Source organism: Callorhinus ursinus, unplaced genomic scaffold (genome assembly GCF_003265705.2).
Source record: "Callorhinus ursinus isolate GAN/ISIS: 27379988/994484 unplaced genomic scaffold, GSC_fseal_2.0 scaffold15, whole genome shotgun sequence".
In the NCBI taxonomy this organism is placed as follows: Eukaryota; Metazoa; Chordata; class Mammalia; order Carnivora; family Otariidae; genus Callorhinus; species Callorhinus ursinus.
Genome location: NW_027397077.1, coordinates 20,725,493 through 20,731,719, shown reverse-complemented (window position 1 = coordinate 20,731,719; position 6,227 = coordinate 20,725,493).

Genomic DNA, 6,227 nt, shown 5'->3' with positions numbered 1-6,227 from the left:
TATATTACAAATAGATAATATCCTGCTGGGATGCCTTTAAATGCTGTTAGAAATAACCAGCTGTGTTGTTAAAAAGAGGGTGCATGTAAGAAATTTTAACAGTTTGAGTTTTGAGACTTTAGTTTTTAGGTGTTCATATGCATAAATATTTATATTTTGCCCTCTGCTAACTTAAGTCTTACATGCTCATGTGATCTTGATATAAGCAAGGATGTATACCTGAGGAAATGTAATTGTGAAATAGGATTGCAAATTAAATATTCCATGGGAGCATACCAAGGATATTGTTTATGCTATGGGTTGACAAGTTATTTCAGGGAGAGGTTGAAACATAGATCAAGTGTAACTCTTCCTCCCAGTGAACCTCTTTTGCTGTTTGACAATTATTCTACTTTGGACATATTTATAGTAAGTTTGTCACAAGAGGACAAAGAGGAAGGCTTTGAACTGTCATCTGCAAACTGAATAATCGATCATTTTTTACATTTTAAGGAATCTGGGGGCAAAACTTGTTTAGATCTGATTTGTACTGTGGAATTCCCATGTGGATATGAATATGGTAATATTGAAGGGTAATTTAGATTTCCTGTTGCTTTTTCCTAGTGACTGGTTTTTGCTAAAGAATGCATAGGGATTACAAATTAGAAGAAACAATGTCTTTAGAATTTTGAACCTGTGTTGGTGACCAAAGTAGTCCAGCATTGTCATAAACAACTGAAAGATTTGAAAATGTTTCTAAGTGAGGTAGAATGGTATTGTGCCAGATCTGCTCAGCAACATGAATTCCAGAAGGAAGAATTGGATTAGTAGGAAATTGGGGTTGGCCTAATTTTGGAACAAATACATCCAAAATGGGAGTGTTTTTTTCAGACCTTGGTCAGAATCGAACTAATCTCTGAATTAATCAAATTAATCGAATTAACCTCTGAAAGTTTCGGAGATTAAATCCCGGAATTTAAGGGTGACATATCCCCATGCATGCATGAGTGCATGATAACATTTCCATGTCCCATTCGATGCAGATGTCACTAATGGGTCAGGATAAACTTTACTGTTAAACCCCAACATAAAGTATGATAGCCAACCTCCAAGATGTCCTCCAATGATCCTAGCTTCCCTAGTGTATTCATGCCCTTCTGTAGTTGCATCCCATATTATATAAGGCTAGCCTGTTTGACCAGTAGAATACTGCAGAAATGAAGTATAGAAAAAGTGTGTGACTTCCAAGGCTAAGTCATAAAAGACATTGTAATGACTGCCTTGCTCACTCTTGGATTCCTTCCGCCAGCTGCCATGTCATTAGAACCCTCAAGCAACCCTATGGAGAAGTCCAAATGATGAGGCCTCCCCCTAACATTTAGCACCAACTTGGGAGCCATCTGAGTAAACCATCTTAGAAGTAGATCCTCCAGCTCCAGTTGTGCCTTCAGTTGACTAAGACCTCATGAGAGGCCTGGAGCCAGAACCACACAGCTAAGCTTCTCCTAATTTCTTGACCTATAGGAGCTATAAGAGATAATCAGTGTTTGTTGTTATTTTGGGGTGCTGAATTTGGGAATAATTTGTTACAAAGCAATAGATAACTAATACATAATGTTTGAAAGGTGATCCTAGGAAGCTTCAATGTGGGAGTGAAGAAAATGAGTGCAGGAAGACAGGTAAGTCCTCAAAGGGTCTATAAATGGGGGCAACTGGACTCAGTCCCATCAGAGAGGCTTTGCAGATTGTTTAGTTTGTACCTGATAATTGTGTCACAAAGGGATGGGGGAAGCTTGCATATCTTTACACCAACTCCCATTCCTCATTGGATGAAGATTGCCCGGTGGGCATTAAATCCTCAATACTTCCTGGCTGCCTTGCCCCTGGCCTTTTAAAGAATCAGAAAATCCTCAGAGAAGTAGAAAGCTATAGGTGGTTGAAATGGGAGGCTGTCAGCCTGTAAAAGAACTGTCCACCAAGGCCACAGGTGAACCCAAGGCGGGGGCAGATGGAGTGGTTTGGGGGGTGGATGATAGAGTGGGACTTCAGTAATATCTGCCATACAGCTTCAGTCTTCTTCCCTACTACTCTTGGAGCAGCCACACCCAATCAATCAGAGTTAGGATTTGAGATGAGATCCCACTGGTCTTCTACAGTTCTTTAGTCTAGAATATACTCCCCACTCTTCATTCTGTTCCTCCCACTCAACACCAATTTCCACCTAGTGAGTTCTTACTTAACACTCCAAGATCAGAGGTTAGCTACCCAGCGAACCTTCCCTAATAATGCCTTGTTTGCCTGGCTAAGTTAACCTTCCTTTCTTTGCTGGTCATTGCTTTAAATAGTCACATGGATGTTAATCACTTCTTTATGTGTTTATCTCCCTGACTTCCCTGCTGGTGAACTTTTGCTCATCTTCATACTCCCAGTATCTGGCATGTATTAGGCCCTCAAAAAATATGAGCTAAAAGAACAAGATGAGAGGCCTTGAGGTAAAGGCTCAAAACTCAGTGTGCCACAATATTCCCTCAGAGCTTATTCTCCCACAGAGGTACTCACAGACATGTGTTTTACTCTGGGTAAAAGAAACGTATTTACATACTTTTGGATGTACTTGGATTGCTTTCTACAGGAGTAATCCAAGTGAGAACAAAGATACTGCCAAACTGGGTTTAGGAAGATAAAATTTTAATCTTCAAGCCATCCAATAGTTGAATTTACTTACCATATGTATTTTTTTTTAAATTGTTGTATTCTACTGCCTTCGTAGAGAAACTTTTTTACTTTAAAAAATGGTCTCTCCTCAGCAAAGTCGTTGAATGGCTATATTGCCATGTTAAGTGTGGCATGAGGTTTGGTTCCTATTATTAAAGTTTGAAGGATATTGTTTATATGGGGAGAAGGGGAAGGGAAGTGACCAGCACTATTTCAAAGCTGGCATTGTTTCTAAAGGTCCCCAGGGGAATGTTACCATCCCCAAACATTAACAGATGTCATTCTCCTGTCCTGGGTTGACCTAAGGCCCTTACCCATGGTTCGCTTGTGCAGCGATTTAGCCCGTGTGGATTTGGTCATCTTTCCCTCCAGGGCAGGACCAGCAAAGAGGGGAGAAGTGAGTTTCATTTTACCTCATTTTGTTTTGTTTTTCTCTCATCACAGCCACTCCATGGCTTATGTTGAGAGCATCTAATAGTTGCTAGACCTGGAGGACCTCTTCTTGTTGGATGCCAAGAGTTAAATGGATTCAGTGCATTTTCCAGGGGGCATTATGAAAGGTGCTAACAGATGTCGATTTCAGCTTTGTCATTAAAGTGCTTCTCAAAAGCCACCTGATGTCTCTGGGTTAGAGCTCTTCTTTCAGCCTTTTCTCATTACATTTTAGCTCTGTTTTGTGAATAAACCTTTGAAGAAATCTGAGAGCTATTTTGGAAACCCAAGGAGTAGAACACTTGAAATGTCTAAGCTCTGAAATATGCATTTGACCTTATTCCTTGTGCCCATGGTCCTGGGAAGGCAAAGGCAGATGCTAAGTACTTTTCTGTGCTCCCAAAGATGATATTTCTTTAAAAAATTACCCATAAATTTTATTATAACTACATATATGCACACAATTTTCTACTGTGGTCCTTGTAAAAAAATTCTTGAAATTTGGTGTTAAAAATTCATGTCATGTTTGAAAGCTTTGAATGGTTTTATTTATCCTAAAGGTGGATATAATAAATCTAATAATATGCATTCGAATACTTTCTTTCTATAGTTACCTGTCAGAGAGACAAGGAATAAATGCCAGTGTAGTTTTATAATTTGCACTTTCATAAGTGGTTTGGAACCAATCTGACTGCAAGTAAAACATAGAAATATCTTAATTCAGCTGATTTCATTTCACTTCAGTTGTAATTGACACAACCTAGTTTTGTTGGGGCCTGATTCAATTAGAATTGCCTGCAATATTTGACTTTTTACAATAGTGAATAGAAAAATAGTATCCTGCGTATGCCTGAGAATGCCCTTTGACATAAATAGCCCCACTTTCAGCAAGTAGGAAATGGACTTGGTATAGACACAAAATATCAAGGTTATATCTTGTATTTGCTGGCCAAGCATTCCTTTCCCTTTTCTTAGAGAAAAGCAGCCCAAGTGTCCATGTAGGAATGACCAACCTCTAATTCTCAATCTTTCTACTTTGGGGCTCCCGGAGTGGGTGCAAGACTCAGGCCAAGCCAATCCAAAAACCCAATTTCTCCAGATTACACCGATTATTTCAGGGATGTATGGGCACCTGTCCTAAATCAAGCCTTCCTGAGAACTTTTGCTGGAATTATCAGGTACGAGTTGCACGTATCTTCAGGATCTTGGATGTCAAGAAACGTAAATGTCAGTGGCCATGGTGGTGAAGAGAATCTGCCCTTGCTGGGAAGCAGTTCAGAGGAAAACAGCCAAGAGATGGTGAGAAAGTGTCCTTTGAGATCTAGCCATGCCAGGAACAACTGACCTTAGACTTCCCTCATAAATAAGCCAGTAAGATCCCCTTTTGTTGTCGTTATTGTTTACCCTCTGTTGAGTTGGAACCCAAAGCAAACTACAGAGCTTCCTGGGACATCCTTTGGAGGGTGGAGTGTGACTTCCTACAGACTTGACTGGCTCCTGGGAAGTGAGGTAAGGAGGTCCCTAAAGAGATGCCCTACCCTGGCTATCACTCCAGTTCTTTGCCTTGAACACCCTAATTTCTGGCAATTACTTTTTTAATCCATTTTTTGGGGTGGAGGAAGCCAGAATGAATGCAAAACGTGTGCCTGGGTCACCCCTGCTCTATACTAACCCACAACCTTGTGCAAATCCTTTCCAGCACTAAAACCTCAGCTTCCCCTCTGTGGGCTGCAACTTTCTTCAGTGTTACATCAAAATGGGTACATTTCAAGCTGTTCTGAGGAACCCTGGTCTTGAGGTCTTGGGGAGGAAATAACCTTAGGAAATAAAGGAGGTCAAGTCATCACACTTGGGGTTTCCCTACTGCGTTTCCCATCCTGTTCAAACTGCAAGAAATCTTTTACTTATTTTATGTTTATATTGCATTTGAAGAAGGAAAAAAAAGCCTTTTTCTCAACAGTGTTTGAAAACCACTTAGGTCTCTAAGTTTCCTTCCTGCTTGTTTCTCTGACATCTTTAAGATATTAATCCCTGAGAACTTTATGTTGAAGTGTCTAGAGCCTAGTCTGCATGTCAGTTGAGCTAAATCTCTTGATTGATGCATTGAGCCAAAGATGCTGTGTTTAACCCTCTCCCATTTTGACATTGTTGGTTTGCTTTCTTGGTGATGTTAATGATGTTCAGATCACTGACCTCCTCTTTGATATATGGCTTAGTGTATGTCTTTCTTTGTAATGGAAACTGTTAATTTTTTTAAATCATATAAGTAGTACTTGCTCATTATTAGAGATTTAAAAAAAAATCAAAATACCAAGGGGGAAACTATCTTCCATAGTCCCACTACCCTAAAATAAGCAACTTTTCTGCTGAAATCTCCCTGATGGCTTTCCATTGCATTTTTTTAAATTTAAATTTTAGTTAACATACAGTGTGATACTGGTTTTTGGAGTAGAATTTGGTGATTCATCACTTACATACAATAACCAGTGCTCATCACAAGTGCCCACTTTTAATACCATTACCCATCTAGCCAATACGCCGCCCACCTCCTTCCATCAGCCCTCAGTTTGTTCATTATTGTTAAATGTCACTTATGACTTGTTTCCCTCTCTCCTTTTTTTCTTTCCCCCCTTCCCATATGTTCATCTGTGTTCTTTCTTAAATTCCACATATGAGTGAGATCATATGGTATTTGTCTTTCTCTCTGACTTATTTCACCTAGCATAATACACTCTAGCTCTATCTACATTGTTGAAAATGGCAAGATTCCATTCTTTTTATGGCTGAGTAATACTCCATTGTATATATGTACCACATATTCTTTGTTCATTTATCAGTTGATGGAGATTTGGACTCTCTCCATAGTTTGGCTATTGCTGATAATGCTGCTATAAATATCGGGGTGCATGTACCCCGCTGGATCTGTATTTTTGTATCCTCTGGGTAAATACCTAGTAGTATAACTGCTGGATTGTAGAGTAGTTCTATTTTTAATTTTTTGAGGAACCTCCAAACTGTTCTCCAGAGTGGCTGTACCAGTTTGCATTCCCACCAGCAGTGTAAGAGGGTTCCCCTTTCTCCACATCCTTGCCAACACCTGT